The sequence below is a fragment of the Amblyomma americanum genome, chromosome 10 (genome assembly GCF_052857255.1).
Source record: "Amblyomma americanum isolate KBUSLIRL-KWMA chromosome 10, ASM5285725v1, whole genome shotgun sequence".
In the NCBI taxonomy this organism is placed as follows: domain Eukaryota; kingdom Metazoa; phylum Arthropoda; class Arachnida; order Ixodida; family Ixodidae; genus Amblyomma; species Amblyomma americanum.
The window spans coordinates 95,174,405-95,200,294 of NC_135506.1; the positions used below are offsets into that span (position 1 = coordinate 95,174,405).

At 47.5% G+C, this 25,890-nt stretch overlaps 3 non-coding genes across 3 annotated transcripts; all 3 read left to right on the forward strand.

Annotated features, from left to right (window-relative positions):
* Positions 1–312: 312 nt before the first annotated feature.
* On the forward strand, positions 313–385 carry TRNAF-GAA (transfer RNA phenylalanine (anticodon GAA)). Its single transcript has one exon. It is a non-coding gene; the product is annotated as a tRNA-Phe (tRNA).
* Positions 386–22,555: 22,170 nt separating this feature from the next.
* Positions 22,556–22,628, forward strand: TRNAF-GAA (transfer RNA phenylalanine (anticodon GAA)). Its single transcript has one exon. It is a non-coding gene; the product is annotated as a tRNA-Phe (tRNA).
* A 1,911-nt stretch (positions 22,629–24,539) lies between these two features.
* Positions 24,540–24,613, forward strand: TRNAF-GAA (transfer RNA phenylalanine (anticodon GAA)). Its single transcript has one exon. It is a non-coding gene; the product is annotated as a tRNA-Phe (tRNA).
* Positions 24,614–25,890: the final 1,277 nt, after the last annotated feature.

Below are 25,890 nucleotides of genomic sequence, written 5' to 3' on the forward strand. Positions count from 1 at the left end.
TGAAGGTCTCATAAGACTGAGGGAAGTGTATCGGGCACTGCCTGATCCGCCAACATGGATAAATATGCATGATGACCTGGTGAACTGAAAAAGTTTTAACTCACCGTGTCAGTACAAGTGTTGCTGACATGTTTTATTCGCTTGTACCTTTTGTCAAAATGCAATACAGAAAAAAAGAAATAGCTCAGTTGGGAGAGCGTTAGACTGAAGATCTAAAGGTCCCTGGTTCGATTCCACGTTTCGGCAGCGTTTTTTTTTCGCTCGAACAGTGCGCATAGTACGCAGGCAGCAGCCTACGACCCCCATCCACGTGCCGAAGTAGCTCAGTTGGGAGAGCGTTGGACTGAAGATCTAAAGGTCCCTGGTTCGATCCCGGGTTTCGGCAACGCTTTTCTTGTTTCGCTTGTGCAGTGAGCATAGAACGCAAGCAGGAGCCTACGTCCAGCATCCACGTGCTGAATTAGCGCAGTTGATTCTGCTTCCGGCCGCGCTAGCGAACGGACGCGTTATCATGAGCTCTGTTGGAGCGGTGTCAACGGCCCAGCAGGACCGCGGAAACAGGCTTTTTGCTCAAGATTCCCAGGATTATCAAGTTGTGTTGCGGCAAATTCCAACAGGTGCATCCGTTTTGAATACCGTCTTTCTTCACAGTGATTTGAAAGCCAGACCTTTTCGTGTTGAAGACTTTCGCGACACGTTGGTTCGCCTGGGTCTGCTCCCCGAAGTTGGGGGCGTTTCAGATGAACCACGTGTGGGCGTACACCTTCAGTAGCCCAGAAGTGACGAAGAAAATTCTGGAAGCTGGCGAAGTGAAAGTTAAGGAGAAATTATGCCTTGTAATTGGCCCGACCAACCAGGATGTGCGGTTGAAGCTGCATTGGGTGCTGCATAACGCTCCAGACGAAGATATTCGTTCTGCGCTGGCCCCGTACGGGAAAGTAACGGACCTGTCTCGGGAATGCTGGCGCGTTCAATGCATTGCTGACAAGGGCTATTGTACCCGCACTTTCGGCCTTAAACTGAAGCCCGGACTGACTATCGCGGATGTGCCACATCAAGTACGTATTGCCGGAAGTACTGCTCGACTGGTCGTACCAGGACGCCCGCCGTTATGCCTAATGAGAGCAAGTGCACTCGAACGTACGCCAATGTAACAGGATTCGGTGCAAGCAATGAAGTCCAAGCTGAGCACCTCATGGATCAGGCCGATGCAGAAGAAGCAGCTGGTGGTGCGACTGAACCGCCAGCTCAAGACGCCATTAGCCCGCTTCCCCTTGCGGATGAAGAGGCACAGAGCGTACCAACAGAGGAGGGTAAGCCGGGGAGCGCTACAACGTCCACCAACGACTACGCCGAAAAGAATGACGAAAAGATGATTAACGCCCCTCACACTGCGACCGTCACGCTCAGGGAACTGAAGACGTTGTGTTGTCGAGCGTCGGGGCCACCGCGGCGAAGCGACTTCACGACGATATCGGGGAGCCGCCTGTGGAAAGTATGCCAAACAGAAGATCAACATTGAAGCCGGCACCCAAAATTCCGCCCGAGCCTCGGCCCGAGCGGAAGCCGCCGACGTGACCCGACGCCAAGTGAGTGTGTCGAACCCGCCAGCGAGCGACAACGACTAAGGTACAGACCCTCTATTTTCACAATGCCTGCCGAATGCGGCCGATCCGACCGTCCAACACCCTCTCCTATCCTCCTTTCCTACTCTCCCCGTCGGCTAGCCTTGGCGCCTGCTCTACATTTGTGAGGGAGAGTGACCATCTGAGTGGCGCCTGACGACGGAAAACGGACGAAGACAGTTTTTGAAACGTTGCCTCTTTCTTCGTGAGGCGGCGCTCTGCATCCCTCATACTAATCAGGCTGCCTGTCAGGTAGGCGACCGGTCTCGAGGAGCGCGCCGCCGCCGCTACTCGAGCCCGGCCGTGTAAGGAATTGACGCGTCATCGAGCGCGCCGTGCGTGGCGCTGCTCATCGTGGAGCCACTGCAGGCGCTGGTTTTAAAAGGTGCCACAGAGAGTGGGGTACAGCAGTGTTAGCTACAAAAGATTGTGGCGACTTGTTCGAATCGTGTATCTATTTGAGCTACAGTGCTGAAACATTCCGGAAGAGGCACTGAAACTTCTTGGCGGAAATGTGAAATCACAGGGCAAAGGTAGTTAGTAATAGGTTTGCGATATTGGTTTGTGTTTTAATCATGTTTAGTAACGAATATGAGAGAAAGAAAAAAACATTTTAAATGTCGTAAATCCTCACGAGAAGGCATTTTTCTAAACTCTTAAGTATCAACAGTTTCAAGCCGTCGCTCTAGTTTTCCCAGGGTAAGCTGTCATCGGTACGACGACATTGTTTTTCTCGGTTCGTGGCATCTGTCCGCAACAATTGTTTTGAGAAGCGAAACGCGCATTCTATTCTCAAATGCATCTCACCGCAAGTGATGCCAAAGCACTTCCTGGCTGCCAGGTTACCGGTTCATCCTCATTTTATAATTATGTGATGATGAGATTTATTCGTCGTAGTATTCTGCTTAGCAGCGATTGCGTGTTCAACCCACGACCGTGGTGGCCTCATTTTGGTAAACAGTGAATGGAAAAACGCTCGTGTATTGACACTTAAGCAAACGTTAATCTGGAGGCCTGCATTACGAAACGACTCGATTACGGCATGCCCCAATTAATCAACCTATTATCGCCTAAAATGTTTGAATAAGGTTGTACGCATGTAGTAAAGGCGTGCGTGCCATGGTGCTTCGGAGAATACAACACGCTGCTTCGACGAGAACACCACGCGCTACAGAAATTTTAATAGAGAAGGGCATTCTTGGCCAGCACCTCGCACTTTGTGTGATACTGTGCGAATTGGGAGTATTGTTGCTACAATAACATAGGCGCGTCGTCGCTAAATAGTCTCTTATAAATTTTCACGACAAATAAGATAACATGCAGCAGTAGTGGATGTTTAATGCTTCATAGGCGCGGTGCTTTCCTAAAAGATGTTTTTGCGTTGCTAATTTGAGCTCGTGTGCAGCGTATGCAGTGGCTCAGGATTTCGCGTCCGTTGAGGTCAGTGCACTCGTCGGCCACGTAACAAAGCCCTTAAGCATCAAAACAGGGGTTTGCTCTGTTTTCAAGAGTTCAGTTCTTCACCGTTGCCGCTTCCAAACAGCCGGCTGAATTCCTTGCAGAAAGGCCATGGAGATTTGTGGGTCTTCCCCTGGAGCACTGCTAGATCAAGATTCACAATGGCAAACGTACTGAACTTCCTACAACGTGGAAGTCTTGGTTACTTTCACCACAAACCAGCTATGGACGATGTACCCTTTCGGGTATCTGCTGTTCTTCCTGCGCTATTAAATAAAATTTCTCGTCGGGTGTAAAAACCTTATTGGCGACTTAGGGAGGCAAGAGGTGGGGCGAGCTTCGGAAAAACCAGCGCCTCCTCTATATTTAGAAATAGAGGGCGCGGTGGGAAAAACAGTTAAGGGGTGCGTACGTAGGAAACTCACTTTCGGCGGCTCACTGTACGGACGTTCTGCTCGGTGCTGACGGCAACAAACGGCTGAGAAAGCGATACAAAAATGAAAAAACGCTGGTAGAAGAAGAGGTAAATAAAACAAAAATCATGTCCGCTTCAGCACGTGGTCAGACGCAGTCATCGTAACATCGATGAGTGAGCGTGACCAAAGCGAATTTTCATACCAACCGGTTCAGTAACTGCTCGAGATCAGATACGTGTTCACGTCTTCAGCTTCAAAGCTTGGAAGCTAGCTTTTACCTCGTATTCCTTGCTTCTTTTCCTAAGCTGACACAGTGCAGTGTGCGGGATTCCGTTTTTTGGTGCACGATGCGTTACTGCTGTGTGACATCGTGCAGGTCGAGGACAGACAGCATCGATGCTAATGTATTGTTTCACGACATTCCCAGTGACGATGTGCTGCGTGCGCAATGGCTGAAAGTGATCGGACGCAAGGACTGGCCACCCAACTACGCGTCGTCTCGCTCCACCGTCTGCAGCAAGCATTTTCTACCTGAGGACTTCAGAGAGGGCTGCAAGAGGCGCACACTGAAAAAAGGGTCAGTTCCGAGTATTCTCACCTCATGTGCCCCGCAAATGCAAGCAGCGAGCACGCCTGGAAGCTGCAGTTATATTCCGGCCAAACGTCTGCCAGAGGCGGGCGACGAACTGGACAAGGACGGCGTAGCAGTCAAAAAGCCTCGCAAGGAAGAGCTCCAAACCAGTTGTGATGAGCTCTCTGTGTATGCCGCGGGAGGCACGTTTGGTGGTTTTGTTCCTTACATCACCGGTGACCACATGGATGTAACCAGCTCTGTCGCCTCTTCAGTACCATCCTTGCACAACATCTCACAGGATTTTACGTCGACGGCTGAAGGAGCGTCTACAGAGCCAGGAACACTCAACGCTGTGACCGTAGTTACACCTTGCGCAGAAATGACCAGTTCGGCAGATGTATCTCGGCAACAAAACCATGCACCCCCGAGCCCGTTGGTCGTGGGATCACCTTCTGTGAACACGCTTTTGAAACCTACCACTTCTCTCATCCCTGCATCCCACCCGCAAGCGATGTATACTGCAACAAACGCGCTTTCACTGATTGGCAGTGGTCGGAGGGACGCCAACAGAGTGTCCGTGCGCCGAAACTTAACACCGTTACCGAAAAGAAGTCACAGCTGTCAGCATGACCCCATCAAAACAAGTTTCAGAATCGTGGTGGAACGCAGGAAATGGAAACGTAAATAAAGAGCCCTTCTACAAAAGATAAACACCCTTACGCATACGATGGTACGTTACAAGGAAGAGGTGCGCAAGTTGAAAGAAGATTCTGGAGTGAGCGCATTCTGGCGAATTGTAGAAGCTTCCATGGAAAACGATCTGCAAGCGTCATTTATGCACGATCAAGTGAAGAACTACGGACGAAAACGGCCGTTATGGTCGGAAGCGACAATCAAATATTCGACCATCCTCCGCAGCCTCTCTGCAAAGGCGTACGAATACCTGCGGTCAGAATGCCTCATTCGTTTGCCTTGCCAGAGCACTTTGCAAAAGTTCCTTGGATTCACAGCCGGACAAGTCGGTTTCAGTACTGTCGTAAGCTGCAGGCTGGAGGCAGAATTGCTGACCCTAACTGCTCCGCAGAGAAGAGCGTGCAGCTTAGTAGTTGATGAAATGCGAATCAAGGAACGGCTGCTGTATCATAAGCAGCGTGACGCTTTTTTGGGAGAAGTCGACATGAGCCCAGAATTACAGCACTTGGTGGGCACCGAAAATTATGAACTTGCCAGCAGTTTGCTATGTTTTTTGCTCTGTGGTCTTAGCGCACGCTTTAAGATTCCTGTCGACTATTTCTTCACAAAGTTAGCACCGGAGTCCAGCTTGCTGAGACCATGACGTACGTCATCAAGAAAACTGAAGAAATTGGTTTTGAGATCGTGCGCTTAGAGACAGACAACCATAAAAGCAATGTCGCTGCAATGGGCATCATCTGCAAAGGGGCTGCCACGGCCATTGCTCCACACCCTTTGGACGAGTCCAGGCGCATTTTCCTTGCATTCGACCAGAGCCACATCATAACGAATGTAAGGTCGCAGTTCCTGGAAAAGGATATGGGGGGCAACAAACAGATTACAGCGACACCGCTGAAGAAGCTCAACAAAATGCAGCGAGGCTCAACAGTGAAGCCGGTGAGGTTCCTCATGCGTCGCCACTTGTATCTGTCCTACATCGAGAAGATGAGCGTAAATACTGCTGTACAGATTTTTTCTCCTCCGGTTACAGCAGCCCTGGAATACATGAAAAGTCAGGCCGGACACACATGCGATGCGGAGTTCGTGTTAGTGGGCCCAACGGTCGAATTCATGCTGGTAATGCGCCGGTGGTTCGTCCTCATGGATGTTAGCAATACAACGCAACATATTCACAAGAACGACCCGGACAGCCGACCGTTCACCGACACCGAGGACCCGAGACTAGAATGGCTCGAGCACGAGTTCATTTCTTACCTGTCGAGGCTGAAACAAGAAAGCAGCCAACAGAGCTAGCTACCTCAGCAATGAGACACACCACGCACTCTTGCTCACCACCAAATCGAATGTGGAGTGCATGCGTTTTTTATTGAAGGACAAGGGCTACAAACTTCTGCTAACTCTAAAGTTTTCCAGTGATCCAATTGAGGCATTATTCGGATTTTTGCGAAGGTCCGCTGGTTGCAACGACACTATGAATGCGGTCAGTGTAATATCAGGACTGGAAAAGATGCTAAAAACAGGCATCGTGTCTTCCTCGATGTCAAGCAATGTGAACTGCTCTACATCATTATGCAGTGTCACTTCAATTTCTGCTAAAGTGACCCCCAGAAGTTGTTCGACAAAAGCTTTTTTCCCCACTGCCGCCGAGGAAAAACTATTGCAACTGTGCATATCTCCAAGTCATCGCCTTCCGGATCCAGAGTTAGCCACCATCTCGATGATTGGCGGATAAATCGTTCGAGTTATAATAGAAAACTGGAGCTGCGAACTGTGACTATATGTGATGTTGAGGGTGCATGGATGTTGGTAAAGGTGGCATCACATTTATTGCTGAGTCCGGCCAGCCACATATAAGAGCTGGATGATGGAGCTAGCCCAGTACAGAGAGATAGCTGCGGCTCCATCCATGCGCTAGGTGAGTTTTGTTTCGTTCGCTGTTGCGATTCGCTCGCGTACGAGGTGCTTCGTCCTGATCCCGTGTACGAAAGTGGTGGTCCTACACTGAAAATTTCGTCTGACTGTCAATGAAAGTTAATAGACAGGAATTCTGTAAGTGTAAATGGCTGTAGATGCAAAGAGTTGTAATGTATATAGCATCAGACACATGCAAAGTCTTGTATGTGTTATTACTGTATATAGTTGTAAATATATGTAAATAAACGTACGTAAACACCGCCTTCTTTTATACATTCTATGCCATGAATTCTTCAGCTCCACATAGATAAGCTTAAAAACTCCCAGACTTCACGCAAAACTGAAAGCAGCAGACGTAAGGCACATAATAAATGGTGCCATTTTACTGCTGCTACGATGACAACAGTTTGTCAGCTTCGCGGACCACATCATTTACCCGCCCAAAACAATTTTTGTTTAACAATGCGGCCACGAAACGAAGTCAAGTAACAGCTTGCAACGCTTTAAGGAACAGCAAATATTCAGGGGGGGGGGGGGGCACTTTGTTGACCGAAAGTGCGGTGAGGCGAAAACCTTTTGCGCGGTGTTGCTGCTTGTGTCGCTGATGTGTGGTGGAGATGTTGGTTAAAGAGTGCACAATTGTTTATGAATGTTCTAATATGTTTACTTGAATGTAACGTAATCAGTTGGGTGAATGTCTGCTTCTAGGTCATATTTCGAGGTGGGGGCAAATTTTGGAGCGGCCTAGGCCAAATTTAGAGTCACTATCGTGTTCGTCGTTGTAAAATTAGTTTGAAAATCGATTTTGGTCCAAATCTGTCCAATTCACATTTCGGGGGTGGGGAGGTCAAATTTGGAGGTCACCATCGTGTTGGCCGTAGTGACATTAGGTTGAACATAGATTTGGTCCAAATCGGCCCTGTAGTCATGAGCCTATAGTTGCTTTCGTATTAATAAGTGGCGCAAACACTCCAAGCAGCGCCTCAAATATGCCAGCCGCAATCGTCAAGTGATCAGCAGCGCGAACGCCTCAGCCCGCCTCTGCGAACAGCGAGCAAAGCTCCAGCCGCTGGCGCTGGAAGAAGCGCCGCGCCGCGGATGAAACGAGAGCTACACAAGAAGGGGTACGAAGCTAGAATCTGACAGACGCATGGAGTAGGAGAGGGGCAGAGCTGATAACCAGGGCTGCGTTCCAATACTCCCAAGAAGACGGCTACTTAGACGTCTAGCCGGACAGCCGCCATCTTGGGACGCGTTCCATTTCTCGGCGAAGCAGTCTCATAAGACTGCTTCGCCGAAGTCCACATCGATGCAGGCTAACTTGCTGTCTAAATATGGCGGAGCTGATGTACGCGGATGAGCGAGTCGTGCTCTTGCGGGTGTCGGACTGTACACGGAGTATAGGAAAGGAAAAATGTGAGTCATTCCATTATGTTATTTGGTACGCAAACTAGTGGCTAATTAATCTTCGTGGACGTGCGATTCCTAGCAGTGAATCACGCAGGAGAAAATCGTGCAGTTGAGAGCTTTGCTACAGCAGCGGACGATGTAGGTCTGTTTGCGTCAGATGCCGGATCTTAATTAGCACCTTTATTTTAGAGAATACTCGTCGCTGTCGTTGGTTTCCTCGCCGGGCGTTAAGACGGCTGGCGTGACGGTTAACAAATGTGTTCTTCTGTTGCTGTATTAGTTGCACCAACTCTTTCGCGTGCATTCTTTTTTATCTTTACACTCTCAGAACAAGTACACCGGCATGTTGCGAATTGATTTTAGTCTTTGCAGGATTAAAGATCGCTGCTGTATTTAGGTCTCTCGCTGTCTCCGAGTGCCACGTACGGCAGACAGCAGGTTTAATATCACGTATGTGTTTTCCTGTTGCAGTGTATATTAGCCGTATCGCATTTTGCGCATATTGATCACAGTCTTTTGTATTCTTTCTTATGTTTACAGGACCGTCTGGACGAGCACGTTCGAGGAGCATGTACAGTTTAGCATCAATAATAAAAGAATAATCGCATATCACTTTAGCGTCGTCTTCGGAGAGCGGCCCCGTCTGCTACAAGTAGACTGACCGATAGGCACATCCACCAGTCCGGTTTACGCGCAAAGTCATTGCAGAAGAAATGTGTAAACTTGTTGAAAACACGTTTTTAATTATCGTTATTGCTCAGTTTGTGAAAAATAGTAGTACAACTGTTCATGAGCTTTAGTTACATTATTATGCCGCGAGGCGGCGTGAGCAGTAGACAAGTTCCAATACATGGACATGTAGACTGCTTCCTAGACGTCACACTAGACGTCTTGTTAGACGTCTAGAGTATTGGAACGCAGCCCAGAATGCCAACAGCGCGCGCCTATACGTAAACATGACGCAAGCAGTCCAACTATCTGGGTAGCGCCGCAGCGCGGCAACTAACTGAAGTGAGGCGTACCGGCGGCTCCCATTGCGAAGCGGGCGATTCGGTTGGCATTGTAAAAATAGAGGAGGCGCTGTACAGACGCTTTCTTGCGGCGACATAAGCGCCGTCTCAATCAGCCGAAGGGCGCAAGCGACTGTCCAGGTTGTTGGAAATGCTACTTTGATGATAGATACTGTAGTGAAGGTGATACTGTGCGGTTCGGGTGCTTCTTTAAGGAAAAATGGCAGTCAACCTAGAAACAAGTTTACACGTGGGCATGTTTAACCTGCGCGGCTTGTCTAATCGTAGGAAGCAGTACCAACTTCGCCGGCTTTTCATGGAACATGACTTAGATGTAATTGCTGTTCAAGAAACGAAAGTTGAAAGTGAAGAGGCAACGAACCGCATGGTGGAATCTTTCAGAGCGCGGTATAATGTGTGCATTTCTCACGCCATTGGCATAGCGGGTGGGTGTGCTTTATTTGTTACAAATTCCCTTGAAGTGTTTATAGAGAGTGTTTACGCTAGTGACAGTGGCCACCTCATTGTGTGGGGCTTTGTTCTACATGCAAATAAGTTCCGAGTTATTTGTTTATTTGTTCCAAATAGTGTAAGTGCACGAAAAATGTTTTTTGAAAGTGTTGATCGACACCTAGACAGTGATGGAAGGATCATTGTTATGTTGGGGTATTTTAACTGTGTGTGCAGATCAGAAGATCGAGCGAGACAGGCACCGGTTCGAGACGCGAGTTCAGTGTTTCTGAACGAGTGTGTAGAAGGTGTTCCAGCTTCACAGGCGAGAACCTTTCAGCCATTCTGAAAAAAGTCGGAGAAGTTGTAGGTGAGCCTATTAGTGAAAATGATGTTGAGATCTGTCCCAGAATTCCTACGACGGATCCTGGGCAGTCTAACACTGTGGTACAGTTCCGCAGCCGATCAAAACGCGACGCTGTCCTCAACAAAACTCGAAAGAAGCGACTATCAGCCTCTGAACTTTGCTACATACCTCTTGGGCTGTGTTTGTGAATGAACACCTGTCCTCTGAATTGAAAAAACTTTTGGGCATGACGATCGAGCGAAAAAGGGAAAAGAATTGGCGTTTCGCTTGGGCGTGGGACGGGAAGATTTTCGCTAGGAAAAGTGAATCCTCCCGGTCACTGCAAGTAATGCATGTTTCTGATCTGGATAAAAATTGACTAACCAAGGTTTCATGGCTACTAATGATGACGTCATGTTTGGAAGCGCTACGCACTCATCATATTTTGCGCCGCATGAAGTTGGCAGCCCGTATGCCGAAAATAAGAACTGCCTATCTTTTATCCATCTTAATGCGCAGTCTGCCCGAAATAAAGAGGAACAGATTCTTGCACTTATCGCTGCGTTTGGCTTTTCTCCTGACATATTAATGGTGACAAAAACATGGTATCAATGTGAATCGGAAGCCCTTAAGTTGCCTGGCTACACAACGTTTTTTATGAATCGATCATGTTGAAGAGGAGGTGGCGTTCTGTTAATGCAAAAAGCACACTCCGTTGCAACATTCTTGCATCTTTTTCTCTTGTTACGTTGGATTAAGAAGTGCTTACTCTTCAGTGCAACGATAATGTTTTCTGCGTCCTACATCGACCACCAGGATCGAGCACGCAGAACTTTCTGTCTTTTATGGAAAAATGCTTCTGCTGGGTGACTGATAATGGTTATAAGTTAATTCTGGCAGGGGACCTAAACATTGATTTCTTAAAGGCTTCTACTTCTCGAGAAGAACTTAGCAAGACAATCGAATCAAATGGTTTTGAAAATGTTATAAATAGTCCGACTCGTATTTCAATAGTTACATCGACATTAATTGACGTCTTCATAAGCAACATCCACCATTCTGACATTTTATGTGGTGCTGTGAGTGCTTATATAAGTGATCACCTTCCAATACTTCTTTTGATGACCCAGTGTTCACCTTCAACATCCAAACACCGTTTACCACAAATGGTTCGTGATGTCAGTATGCAAAGCCTGAAGTATTTTCGTGAGGCAATATCGCTAATAGATTGGTCAGAACTGATGCGTGCCAGTGATCCAGAAACTGCTTATGAATACTTTTGCGCTAGGTTTAAGGATAGCTATGATAAATGCTTCAAATACAAAGTGGGTAAACCAGCACGTAAATCCAAAAAGCCATGGATAAATAAAAACTGTATCCGTGAAATTCGTGCCAAAAACGGCCTTTACAAGACTTTTATTGACACCAGGACTGAAAAAGCTTTGCATGAATTTAAGGTGCAAAGGAACAAAGCAAATAGTCTTTTACGTAAAGACAAGGGACAGTATTTGAATAATTTGTTCAATAATGACGTAATAAAGAAATCTGATGTTATCTGGAAGCGTATTAATGGTTTTCTTGGGCGAGGAGATAAGAACACGACTGTAACAAAAATTACACTAGTTGATAAAGTTTTATCAAATGAGACGCGTGCAAATACATTTAATAACTATTTCACAACCTTAGTAAACAGTACTCATGATCCTAATTCTTTGAGTTATCTTCGCTGCAGGACTAAACAATCTGCATTTTTATCGCCTACTACGCAAAACGAGGTATTTACTACATTTATGTCTCTCAAAAACAGCAGATGTTGTGACGTCGAAGGATTCGAGATCATGCCAATTAAGCATGTCCTGGACTTGATTATACCTGCATTAGTACACATAATCAACTTGATATTTTCCAGGGGCTCGTTCCCGAAAAGACTTCAGGTTGCGAAGGTAGTAGTTTTGTACAAAGGTGGTGATAAAAACGAACTGACAATCTACCGTCCAATATCTGTGTTGCCTATTTTTTCTAAAGGTATAGAAAAACTAGTACATGCCCGCATGACATCGTTTCTGATCAAACACGGCCTTATAACTAGTATGCAGTATGGCTTTTTGAAAGGGCAGTCGACAGAAACTGCCTTACTTACTCTAAAGGAAATTAAATTGCAGTCGTTTGAACAGCAATTATGTAATCTGGGCATCCTTGTTGATTATTCGAAGGCGTTTGATTGTATAAATCATTCCACACTACTCAACAAACTTGAACATTATGGATTTCGTGGCGTATTTCTTGAATTAATACAGTCGTATCTGCAACACCTTATGCAACAAGTGATCATAGAATGATATGTGTCTAATTTAAAGCCAGTTCACGCGGGAGTGCCACAAGGAAGTATTCTGGGGCCCCTGCTTTTTTGTATTTATATCAATGACTTAGTTACTATAGATGATAATGTGAAATTTATTATGTACGCGGACGACACAACTATTCTGGTTACCGCACCGAATTCCACAGAGGCTATCGGTATCGCAAATGAAGCACTAACAAAACTTTCCTCGTGGTCTACCGCAAATTCACTTAGTATAAATATTAAGAAAACAACAGCTGTTCTGTTCAGACCGAGAAATCGTAATGTCGCTACAGACCTAACATTACAACTTAATAAATCTATTGTTCCGATTGTGCCTACTGTTAAATGTCTTGGGGTTGTATTCGAACAACATATGTCGTGGAATTTGCGTGTGGATTTAGTCGCTGCGAAAATATCCCGTGTGAGTGGAATTTTATGAAGGTTAAGATATTTTCTCCCTAAAAGCATCAAACTTCTTCTATACAAATCCTTGCTTCTCAGCCAAATTCATCATTGCCATCTTGTTTGGGGTACTACGACACTTTCTAATATCACCACATTACACAGAATACAAAACGGGCCGTCCGTAGCATTCTGGACGTTCCCCACGACACACATACGCACCCACTTTTCAAAAAGCTTAATTTACATCCTATGCCTGATATTTATGAGCAAACACTAATTCACCGATATAAGACAGGTATTAAAAGAAATAATAACACGTTAAATACTATATCGAACTTAAAACGTAGAGATGAGAAGCTAAATACGCGCAGTTGCGAACTCTGGGAGATGCCACGGGCAAGGACTAATTACACAAACCAAATGTTGCGCTTTACATTACCATCTTATCTAAATAAAATTAACACTGTATAAGATTCATTATTGTGCTATCTGGGTAGCTATCTTTTCTTTGTTTGCGCAAAAATGGAAGAAATTGTTTTTGTAACAGTGTATTTGCCGAATTGTGCATTGCAGTATGTGTTATGTGACCCATTTGTTGATTTCATATATGTATAAGGTGCATTAGTAATTAGCGTTAATTCTTTCGGTTTCAATTGTACGTGTGTGCTATATGTACTGCATTTACTTTCTGTTTCACTTGACTTCATTTCACACATATATGTACGTAGATAATATATATATATATATATATATATATATATATATATATATATATATATATATATATATATATATATTATGTCTGACACTCGTGTTATTAGGACTTAGGTAATCCTAGCTTAATATGTAATACCTAACCCTATGCTCTGTCACTGCTTGCTAAAAGGGCCTGCGGACCTTGTCAAGCCAAAAAAGGCTTTTTGTTTCGCGGTTCTCAACATTGTAGTGTTGAAATAAATTGAATTGAATGTGGGTTACTTTATGTCTAATCCAACGTCGCAATACTTTACCCATCAGCAGCGAGGCAGCCTCGCCAGATTAGACCGAATTTATGTTTCAGCAACGCTGGTGCCGGCGTATACCACTTATGATGTTAAAATTGTTTCCTTTAGTGATCACTGTTTCGTCACTGTGACGTTGGGTCTGAAAAAAACACCGAAATTCAACTGTGATCAGTGGAAGTTCAATGTTCAGATTCTTGATGATTATTTTTTTATACAGAAAATGCGAGACAAAATGAACGACGTGCTTGCATGCAAGACGCAAAGCTACACTGAGGCGTGGGAACTATTCAAACAAGAAGCGAAAATGGTTGCCATCGAAAGATTCAGCATACGGAGCAAGAATAAGAGAAAAAAGAAAATGAACTGAAAAGAAAAGTTGGACTGCTATTTGAACGAAGAAGCTTCGAGACCAGGTCGGTTCGATAAAGAAATAAAAGAAGTGAAGAGCGAACTTGAGATAATCGATGTAGACAGATACCGAGGAGCGGTAATACGCGCGCGTGCTGAAAGATTGTACATGGGGGAAGCCCCGACTCCAAGATACATGTCAGAAGAAAGGAGCTATGCTGCTCGCAACGAAATAAGAGCGATGACGCTCAGAGACACAGTTGTGCGAGACAGCGAATCGATTAAGTGCGCATTCGTAGATTATTACTGCGAACTGATTGGCCGGGAACAAGAACTCGTAGAAGGATTTGAAACAGTTCTTAAAGCTCAGGCCAAAGCTAGAAGAAGTGAATGAAAGCTTAGAGGCACCAATGACCATAACATAGATAGAAAGTGTTATTGATGACTTAAGTACCGGAAAAGCACCAGGACCGGACGGGTTCGATTCGGAATTTTATAAAGGTTTTAAAGACAGGGTGGTAATAGTCCTACATTTCGTAATTGACGAAGCATACAACACAAAAGAATTGCCTCCGTATTTTAGACAGAGTCATGTGGTGCTGATTCCCAAATCTGATTGCCCTACTGCACTGTTGTCTGTGCGTGCGTGCCGAACGATAACGCTGGCTAACACAGATTATAAGATTTTTGCGAAATTAGGTAAAAGACTGCAACGGGTAGTACAGCAGATAGTGGGACCGCAAAAAACATGTGCCATTAGAGGACGTTATATCCAAACTAACGTACACGTGACAAGAACTGTTCTAGAGTGCTGTGATGCGTACTGTGGGAAGGTAGCAATGGTTCAGTTGGACTTAGAAAAAGCTTTTGATAAAGTCGCCCACGAAGTCCTTTTTAGTGTCTTGAAACACGTCAACGTCGGAAAGATACTTTTCGGTAGGTAGAGCTATGTTACGCTAATAATTTTACCAGAATTATTATAAATAAGACAACAACCACTTCAATCCAAGTGAAATCGTATTTTAGGCCAGGGTGTCCCTTGTCACCTTTATTATTCACTCTGTTTCTCGAGCCATTTTGTTTACGCATTATAAAGAACAAGGCTATTACCGGTTTTAGTTTTTGCTCAAGCGAAGTTAAGCTTTTATCATACGCGGATGACATTGTGATTTTCTGCGCCGACAAGCCCAGTGTCAGCAACGCAGTAAAAGGGGCAACCAAGTTCTGCAAGATGACTGGAAGTAGTATCAATTGGAGCAAATCAGTCGGGATATGGCACGGTGAATGGGGCCTCATGTCAGCTGTGTTTGAAAATATGCAATGGTGGCTCTCGCCAACGAAGTACCTCGGAGTGCCTCTGCAGCACTATAAAGACACGGCAGAATACTGGAAGCACGAAGCGGAACACATCAAGGAAAAAAACAGCGAAGTTCGGAGGGCGGGACCTCTATATTTGCGAGATCAACTGTCTGCAACCTTTTTTTTTGTAGGAAAGATTTGGTATGTTCTGAAAGTCATGTATGCGTCGAGAGGTAGCATACAAAAAGTGCACCGAGTGTTTGCTGTGTATATATGGCGTTCATCATGGGAGCGCACGAGTCGCACCAATCTGTTTCGCGCAGTGAAGAGTGGAGGGCTGGGTTTAGCCCACCTGTTTTTGAAGCAAGTGGTTTCCAGGTTTCTGTTTGTGCGAGACCAAACTGATAGATTTCTGCGGGCAGTAATTCAAACCAGACTGCTTGATTATTTGCTGTTTTTGTGGTCGCATCTACTCTGGCCAACGGGCCAAGCGTGCGCGGATTTTTACGGGAGGTCGTTTTTTCCTTCCGCTTCCTTCAGGCACGGTTTTCGGTTGAGTATCTGAGCAATGTTACGCTAAAGATACTGTACAAAGATGTCGTTGATGTGTGTACGCCAGTGCCAATGTATCGCTTATTGTATCCATATGGAGGGGTTAATGATGTTTTGAAGACGGTAAAGCGGATGCCGGTTAGGCCGTCTGTGAAAAGCTTCTTTTTTCAAGTACACACTGCGACGCTCCCGTGGCTCGAGCAAAAAGGCATCTTCGTCCCGTGGACTGTAAACTGTTTGCACTGTAGAAGACCGGAGACCATTGACCACCTATTTCTTGACGGTTCAGACGCGGTTTTTCTATGGGACATACTGCAACGCACCATAAAAAAAGGATTTGCCAATCACACCGTACGGCATCCGCTTTCTCGATAGCGATAATGGAGGGGTGCCATATGATATGATTATGGCCCTATGTCACCATAGCATATGGCGCACTAGGATAGTTGTGCATCATGCCGATCTGAACCCAAGGTCTGCTGGAGAGTACTTCAATGAAAGTGTTGCTTTCATACGCGAAGTGTGTAAGGCAAGCAGTGAGCAGCCAGACTGGCTGCCGGTATTACACGCTCTCGTCAATTTGAAGCGCTTTTAAACACCGGCGCATGCCAAAGAGCGGCAAGCGCCTTTTCAACTGTATCATTTGTGTATGTATAAACATGTATTGTTGTTGTCCGCAGAACAGGCAATGAAGAAAAAAAAGAATTAGCGTAGTTGGGAGAGTGTTAGACTGAAGATGTAAAGGTCCCTGGTTCGATCCCGGGTTTCGGCAGCGCTTTTTTTTTCTCTCGAGCAGTGCGCATATTACGCAAACAGCCTACACGCCCATCCACGTGCCGAAATAGATCAGTTGGGAGAGAGATTCGACTTTCGGCAAACGAGCGTGACGAACGTGCGATGATGGGCTCCGTTGGAGCAGCTACAGCGGCCATGTCTGGCCGCGGAAACAGGTCTTCTGAACAACAAAATACGTATCAGGTTGTTTTACGAGGGCTGCCTACAGGGCTTTACGTTTAGAATACAGTTTTTTTTTGCACGCGGATATCACGACCCGGCCGTACCGCGTGGAAGATTTCCGGGACGCGTTAGCTCAGCATTCGTTGCTCCAGGATGCTATCGCCCTGGGGACGTATCGCATGAGCCAAGTCTGGGCCGTCACATTCATGGAACCCGAAACAGTGAAGAAAATTGCCGGCTTCGGTGAGCTGCGTGTGAAAGAACGGCGCTGCCTGGTAATTGACCCTGCAAACCAGGACGTGCGTTTGAAGCTACATTTGGTGCTTTGCAACATGCCTGACGAGGACGTGCGTGTTGCCTTCGCGTCGTACGGAAAAGTTTCTGAAGTGGCCCGTGAGCGCTGGCGAGTACACGGCGTGCAGGAGAAGGGCTCAACCACCAGACTTATCACACTGAAGATGAAAGCTGCCGTGAAGCTTGACGACTTGCCGCATCAGCTCAACGTCGGAGGGGAGTTAGCACTGGTTGTCGTACCGGGCAGGCTTCCGTGGTGCCTCCGCGGTCGATGTACAGGCCATATCCGCCAGGAGTGTCGGGTCCCTCGGTGCGGTGCCTGCCGACGGTTTGGGCATGAAGACGGCCATTGTGCTCGTACTTACGCGAGCATTGCCGGGCCCGGGAACAGTGAAGACTCATCTGAGTTGCTGATGGACGAGACGGATGCAGAGGAGGCAGCCAGGACAACTTGCCAAGTTTTCGCTTAAAAGGCACCTTTGCTTACGCCTGTATCGAAAAAGAGTGCGACGACGACCAGTGCTGTCAAGCCGAGTGAAGATGCGGGTCTTGAATCTCAGCAAGAAAGTGATGACAAGGCGGAAAACGCGACGAAAGCCGCGGTCGAACCTCCGGAGAGTGTGGAGGCCAACCACACCGATGCCATGGACGTCAACCAGGAAGCTGTTATACCCCTGTCACACGGCCAGTTTCAATCACCCTCGAGTCGAGGGTCTTCGAGATTCTCAATCGCCATCGAACTCGCCGCTGCTACACGGCAAATCTCAATGGCCATTGAAATGGTTCTCGTGTCTTACGCCACAAATGAGTGGCGCCACAATCGCTACTTTGGATTTTGCAAAAATAACAAAAATAGTTGATAAATGTATACTAAATGCTGAAATACAGGCATACGCGAAAGTCGTTAAAAACCCTTTTAGTTGCACGTACGCGACGTACATATGCATACACTGCTGTAGCCACTTTAATACAAGACGAGCCAAAAGCAAGCCAGTCCAACTGCGTCGGAGCGCTGCTTCGTCAGGCTTAAGACCGGGGAAATCGCCATGATATCGGAAAAACAAGAGCTATTTTTCTCTTGAAACTTTATGCGAGAGTAAGAATGGGCAAATCGAAGGCGAATACAACAGCTTAGAACACGATATTGCTTTGAGGGATTAGCGACGAAGCTGTTATCGCTGTGAAGCGGGCGGGCAGGGTGCCGCCATGTTGTCAACGTTAAGTACGCAAGCAACGCAAAGACTGCAACGCAAAATGAATGCGCTTAATGCGCTTAAAACCAGTCTAATATAATTTTAAAATAATTTTACAGGCTGCTTACATTAAATTTTATGCGAATAATGTTTGTTCATGTTTTTTCACCGTGAATGTGTCGTGTACGAAAGTGCGCTTGGCGCCGCTCGGAGCAACGCTAGCAACCTTGGGCAGCGCTCGAAGGCCCTCGAAATCTCGATGGAGTTCTGCGCTACTCCGTTGACTCGATAGGCTATTGACTCGATCGCCATTGAAACTGCCCGTGTGGCAGCGCTCGATCGCCTTTGAGTCGATAGACTATCGGTTCGAGGGCCCTCGAAATGCCCGTGTGACAGGGGTATTAGTCTGTCAGAAGGGAAACGCTCCCATGAGGAGAGAGCGTCGGCGAGAAGACGCAGCCTAGTGTGGGTGGTGATGAGCCTCCGCCTAAAGCAGCGTGTACTCGACGCTCAACGGTGAAGCCCCGGCCGAACTTCTCTGCCGAATCCCGGCAGGCGGGGAAACCGCCTCCGTAGCTGCCCAATGATGTTTCGTGTTTTGTTTTTGTTTTTACGTTTGTTGTTGTGGAAGTACCCAGCAGACAGTGTGCATTGGTCCGGAAAGGATGGCGAGGGACATCCGTGTGGTTTCCCGACGCCAGCACTCGGATTCCTGAATCAGCGACTATGTACACTGCACACTGTGAGTTACAAATGTTTCACGATTTTGTAGAGTGGGCACTGCATGTCAAAGGCCTTTCATTCCAAGATACAGTTCTGCGCGTAGCTACTTTTAACGTCAGAGGCCTTTGTGCAAGGAGGCGTCAATGTCACCTGAATCGCCTTCTTACTGGCAACGTGCTTGACATAGTGGCTGTCCAGGAGACGAATAGAAAGTGAGGAAGCTACTGATCATATGGTGTCCCACTTTAGTCCAGTCTTCAGTGCTTGTGTTTTTCATTCTCTTGGCACCTCGGGTGGGTGCGCTATTTTTATGCGCAACAGTCTAGGGATTACTGTAGTCTGTTTTCGCTTGTACCAGTGGACGTCTTCTTGTCGTTTTATTTCGCCTTTTCTAACCTGTTTTGGTGAGTTATCTGCGTGTATGCACCAAGCGTAGAATCCGAATGCCAAGAGTTCTTCAATCGTCTTGAATATTATTTTGTTTGTGACAGAACCCAGCTGGTGTTGGGTGATTTCAACTGTGTGTGTGTAGCGGCGGACCGTGTGAAGCGCTTGCCGGTAACGAAAAAAGTGATCAATTATTGAATTGTATTGTATGCGACCATTGTTTAGAAGACATTCGGTAAATGTCTACTTACAGAAATATCCCTCAATATACACACTTCCATTGTGACTGTCATGCTAGGTTGGATAGGTTGTACATAAATACGGAACTCGTGCATCTCTGCATGAAGTATGAATTTCAGCCTGTTGCATTCAGTGACCACTGCCTCGTAATCTCAACCTTTGGCGCCAAAAACAAAACATACGTCCTTTAACTGGCAGTTGTGGAAATTAAATGCTAAACTGTTGAAAGACGAAGATTACATAAATGGAACTACCAAGGAAATGCACAGACTGCTAGAGACACAGCCTGACAGCTTGGCTGTTCAGTGGGAAGGTTTCAAGGAATGGGTGAAACGTAAAGCAATAGAAAAGAGTTGTTTTAATAGGCATAAAGAGAAGAAAAGGAAACTGAAGTGAATGAGCAGTTAAAATTCCTGACCTGGATGGAAAGTTGTGAGCCCGGCCATTTCATGAAAGAATTGAGCGAAGTAAAAAGCCAGCTTGAACATATAGACACAGAAAGATACAAGGCAGCTGTCATTCGCTCTTGGTCCGAGAAATTGTGGATTGGTAAAACGCCGACTAAACGAGCATTGTCCGACGGAAAACGTTACATTCCCCAGAAAGAAATCACGCAGGTAAGACACGGGGCTGAAGTTTCTAGTGATACGAAAAAAGTTATCAAGAGGGTTATAATGGACCACTTCAACGGCCTTCTCGGTCATAAGCGTGAGATGGATGAAGGATTTCTGGTTCATTTTTTGCCCCTATTGCCAAGACTCGAGGATGACGTGGAGGTGCGCCTTGAGATGCCCATTAGTGTCGGAGAAATTGAATCTGCAACAGATGAATTGCAAAGAGGAAAAGCACCTGGCCCAGATGGACTATGCGCCGATTTCTATAAATAATAAAAATGCATGATAGATTCCTTTCTGCTAAATGTGCTCGCGGAGGCGTACGAGCGGTAAAAAGTTCCACCGTCTTTTACTACTTCACACATTCTCCTGATACCCAAAACAGATGATCCGGAGAAGCGCTTGTTGGTGGGCTCTTATCGGCCGATAAGCCTCACCAACGTAGATTACAAGATGTATATGAAAGTTTAAGCAAATAGATTACAGGGCGTAATCAAAACATTGGTTGGACCACACCAGACCTGTGGCATCAAAGGATGCAGTATCGCGACCAATATACACGTTGCACGTAGCATACTGGAATGTTGTGACGCCCTTGCGGAGCGCATTGTAATAATTCAGCTGGAACTTGCGAAGGCCTTCCACCGTGTTTCACATGACGTTCATTTTTTCATTCTTGATCATTTGAACGCGGGGCGCGTTGTAGCGGAAGGCGTGAGAACTGCGTATGCGAACAGCAGCACATGAGTAATCGTAAAAACATAGTTGACAGACCGACTAGAAGTGCATTCTTCAGTGAGGCAGGGATGCCCTCTCTCCCCCCTACTGTTCGCGACTTACATAGAGCCACTCTGCTTGGCCATAATAACAGTAATCTTATTTCTGGCTTTAAACTGCAATCATCCCGTATGAAAGTCCTCGCCTACGCAGATGATATTGCCATTTTTTGCTCAAACAAGGACAGCGTTACTGAAGCTACCAACCTAATCGAATTGTACTGTCAACAAACTGGCTGCCTGATAAACTGGCACAAGAGCTGTGGGTTTTGGCACGGTAATTGGGATGATGCCCCGGAACACTTCTGTCGGTTGCAGTGGTCAAAACTTCCTCTCGAATGTTATCGGGATCCCAGTGGCAGCTGGAACGATGAAGCGTCAAGGGCGAAGGAGAAGTCAGACTCGTGGCAAGGGAGGCAGCTATCGATGCTTTCGGGAGGCCTCTGTCTCTAAAATTTTTCTTGTGTCAAAGATATGGTATCTAATGAACGTGTTGAGTGCATCCCGAGCCAACATTCATAGCATTCACTACGTCTTTACTGTTTCTGTATGAGCATCGACATGGGAGCGAACCAGTCGCACCAATTTGTTTATTTCTGTCAAAGGTGGTGGCCTTGGTCTTGTTCATTTGTTTTTACGCCAGGTTGTATCACGATTCATTTTTGCTCCCTGACCAGTCGGACAGCTTTTTGTGGACTGTTATTCAGCTGCGATTGCAGAGGCTGCTTCCTGAAATTGTGGTGTCTTCGAGTGAGAATATGCGTGGTTCCGTCGTGGGGTACATGAGTGAGGTTGCATTCTCGTTTAGGCTTCTGCAAGTGCGGTTTTATCTTGACTATTTGTGTAATGTTTCAAAGAAAAAGTCGTAAACGGCCTTAGTGGATGTGATGATGCCAATTTCTCTTTACCGATGCCTGCACCGTGGGGGTGCAGGACAGGATGTTTTAAAGCGAGCCAAAAGAATGCCAGTTAATCCATTTATGAAAACGTTTTTCTACAATCTACATTCAAATACGCTCCCTGTTAAAATATGGCTGAACGAAAAGGGGATTTTCGTCTCCTGGAGAAGTAAATGTATCCTATGCATGAAGCCCGAGACGATAGAGCACGTATTTTTGGAGTGTTGGGACCCCATCTTTTACTGGGACGTCCTCCAAAGAACTATTAAAAAAGATCTTCCCCTGCACCCCTACGGTATTAGATTTTGGCAAGTTCAAAATGAAACGGGAGTGCCCTATGAATTAATCATGCTGCTAAGCCTCCACAGCTTGTGCAAAACCAGAATTCTGGTGCAGCATGCCGATATAAACATGCATTCTGTACGAGAAAACTTCATTGCAAGTGTGTGCCTGAGAGAAGTGTACCGGGCACAAGCTGAACAGCCTGAATGGCTCTCTGTACTAGATGACTTGGGTGTATTCAAAGATTTTAAACCCTCGTGTATAGGCCGAATTGGGCTGAGGCGCTTTAATCCTTTTTGTAATTTTGGTTACGTGTAAAAATTGGCAATAAAGAACTAAAGTGCCGAAATAGCTCAGTTGGGAGAGCATTAGACTGAAGACCTAAAGGTCGCTGGTTCAATCCTGGTTTTCGGCAGCGCTATTTTTTTTTGTTACGTTCGAACAGTGCGCATAGTACGCAAGCAGCAGCCTACGCCCCCATCCACGTGCCGAAATAGCTCAGGATTCGACTTCCGGCAGCCGAACTGATCGGATCACAGTATCATGGGCTCCAGTGGAGCGGCGACAGCGGCCTTCGACGGCCGCTGATTGATGACAGTGAAGATAAGGAGTACCAGATCATTTTGCCTGCACTGCCAACAGGACGTGTTGTTTTCAACGCGGTTTTTCATCACGGAGACGTGCGTGTGAGTCCGTTTCGGGTCGATGATTTCCGTGACGCCGTGGCCGAGACCGGTACGCTCCCCGACGTGGTCGCGTTGGGGGCGTACCAAATCAGCCATGTGTGGGCGGTCACCCTGCGGAGCACAGAGACAGCAAAGAAGTTGCTCGCCTTCAATGAGCTGCAAGTTAAGAGACACCGCTGCCTCATCATCGACCCAGAAGACCAGCAGGTAAAGCTGCGGCTACACTGGGTGCTTCATGGTGTGGCCGACGACGACATCCGGACGGCATTAGCGGCATTTGACAGAGTGACCGACGTTGCGCGAGAGTGGTGGCGGATCCAAGGCGTCAATGACAAAAGCTCAACGACAAGAACTGTCCTAATAAAGTTGAAGCCCGGTGTGAAAGTGGATGACCTACCACACCAGGTACGCTTCGCGGGAGAGTTGGCTCTTGTCGTGGCGCCTGGACGTCCAATGCAGTGCCTGCGCTGCCACGGTATGGGCCACATGCGGCGTGATCGTAAAGTTCCCCGCTTTACGAAATGTTGGCGGTACGGTCACGCGGATACCGACTGTGTCCGCACTTATGCGGTGGTTACGGGCGCTGTTTAGAAAGACGACTCTGCGGAACTCCTGATGGAAGTAGCAGAGGCCGAGGGATCTGCAAAAGGCATAGGCGAACCGGAAAAGCAGGCAGGCGCGACGGACTCTTCGCGACCCTCCAGCAGCGATGGTGGGCGGAAGCATGAATGTGCAGAAACTTCGACAAATGGGATAGAGGCGTCGAGTGATGAAATAAGCGTGCCGCCGCTCCAAGAAACCGATCCAAGCCGCCGTGGTGGCTTAGTGGTTATGGCGCTTGACTGCTGGCCCGAAAGACGCAGGTTCGATCCCGGCCGTGGCGGTAGAATTTCGGTGGAGGCTAAATTCTAGAGGTCCGTGTACTGTGCGATGTCAGTGCACGTTAAAGAACCCCAGGTGGTCGAAATTCCAGGAGCCCTTCACTACGGCGTCTCTCATAGCCTGAGTCGCTTTGGGACGTTAAACCCACATTAACCGTGAACCAAACAAAGAAACCCATCCAGCGACTCCTATCGAGAACTATGACAAGTGCGGCGCTCGTACTACCAGTGGTCCTGCCCCAGCGAAGCGACCACATGCCCAGACCGGAACCGATAGAGACAAGGCGACATTCCTCAGTGTCCAGGAGCCGCCGGCAAAAACGACCCAAGGACGGCGGCCATCCATCCGACCACGACCTAATGTGTCGGCGGAGAGGAGAACCCTCGACAAACCGCCCTCGCAGCCAGGCCTCGAACCAGCACCGGATGGCTCCGGCGTCAAAGACGTCGTCTAGCCACGCGCTGGACGGGAAGGGTAAGCACCATGTTCCCGGCCTCTTTCTTCTGTATGAAAAGGGCTCTTGTGTCCCCCCTTTCATCGTGACACGGATGCGCGGCCTGCGCGATTGCATTTCCGTGAGACAATGCACAAGCATCTCCCCCTGAGTGGCTTTCAAAGCTCGAACCTTTGACGGAACTCGGGGAATTTTAAACTGACAAGGCCTGGCCCTCTGGGGGCTGTAGGCTACCTTTTTGTAGTTTGGGTGTCTACTCGTGTATGCTTTTAGTTGTTTTCTGGAGCCCGGCAATAAAAAAAAGGGAGAAATAGCTCAGTTGGGAGAGCGTTAGACTGAAGATCTAAAGGTCCCTGGTTCGATCCCGGGTTTTGGGCAGCGTTTTTTTTGTTTCGCTCGAACACTGCTCATAGTAGGAAAGCAGCTGCCTATGCCCTCATCCACGTGCCGAAGTAGCTCAGTTCATTCTACTTCCGGTTACCGTTCGGTGCGGACGCAGGATCATGAGCTCCGGCGAAGCGGCGATAGCGGCCCATTCCCTCCGCGGTAACAGGCTTGAAGGAAACGACGATAAGGAATATCAGATCATTTTGCTGAACCTGCCCACCGGACATGTTGTTTTGAACACAGTTTTTTTTTTTGCACGGAGACGTGCGTGTGCGACCCTTTAGTGTGGAAGATTGCCGCGACGTCTTGGCGAAGACTGGTACGCTCCCAGTTGTGGTGGCCCTGGGGGCGCATCAAATCAACCACGTTTGGGCTGTGACTTTCAAGACCGCTGAAGGAGCCAAGAAGCCTGGCTTCTCGCATTCAAGGAACTAAAAGTAAAAGGACGGCGATGTCTTATCATCGATCCGGAAGACCAACAAGTCAAGCTACGTCTCCACTGGATGCTGGAAGGCGTGGCCGACGAAGACATACGGACGGCTTTTGCTGCGTTCGGGAAGGTAACCGAAGTTACACGGGAACGGTGGCGCTTTCAAGGCGTCCACGACAAGGGATCTACAACAAGAACTGTGCTCCTAAAACTGAAACCTGGTTTGAAGGTCGACGATCTGCCTCACCAGATACGTGTCGCCGGGGAGTTGGCCCTTGTTGTGGCGCCGGGACGACCGATGCAGTGCTTGCGCTGTCATGGCACGGGCAACGTTCGGCGAGAGTGTAAAGTGCCCCGGTGTTCGAAATGCAGGCGTTACGGCCACGCCGACAGCGACTGCGTCCGCACATACGCAGTGGAAACCGGGCTGGCAATGGGAGTCGACACACAGAGCACATTATGGACGTCGCCGAGACAGAAGAGGCGGCAAAGGGAACCGACGTGACGACGAAACCGGCGGTGACGACGCAGTCTTCGGGGTACCCGAGCGGCGACGGAAACACGGCCAGCGGCGGTGGGAAGGAACCGGGGACGGTAATTTTTGCTGGGACAAATGAAGGGTCATCCAGCGACGGGACCAGTCATTCGGCTAAAAATGTCGACCAACCACCGACCAGCGAGGAACATATGGACCAGAGCGGCGCCCGTGTAACGTCCGTCGCCGCCCCAGCCAAGCGACCTCACGACCCGACCGACAACGAAGGGGACAAGCCCGCAGATGGCGGCGTTGAGGAGCCGCCAGCGAAAACAGGCCACTCCAGGCGACCAACACTCAGGC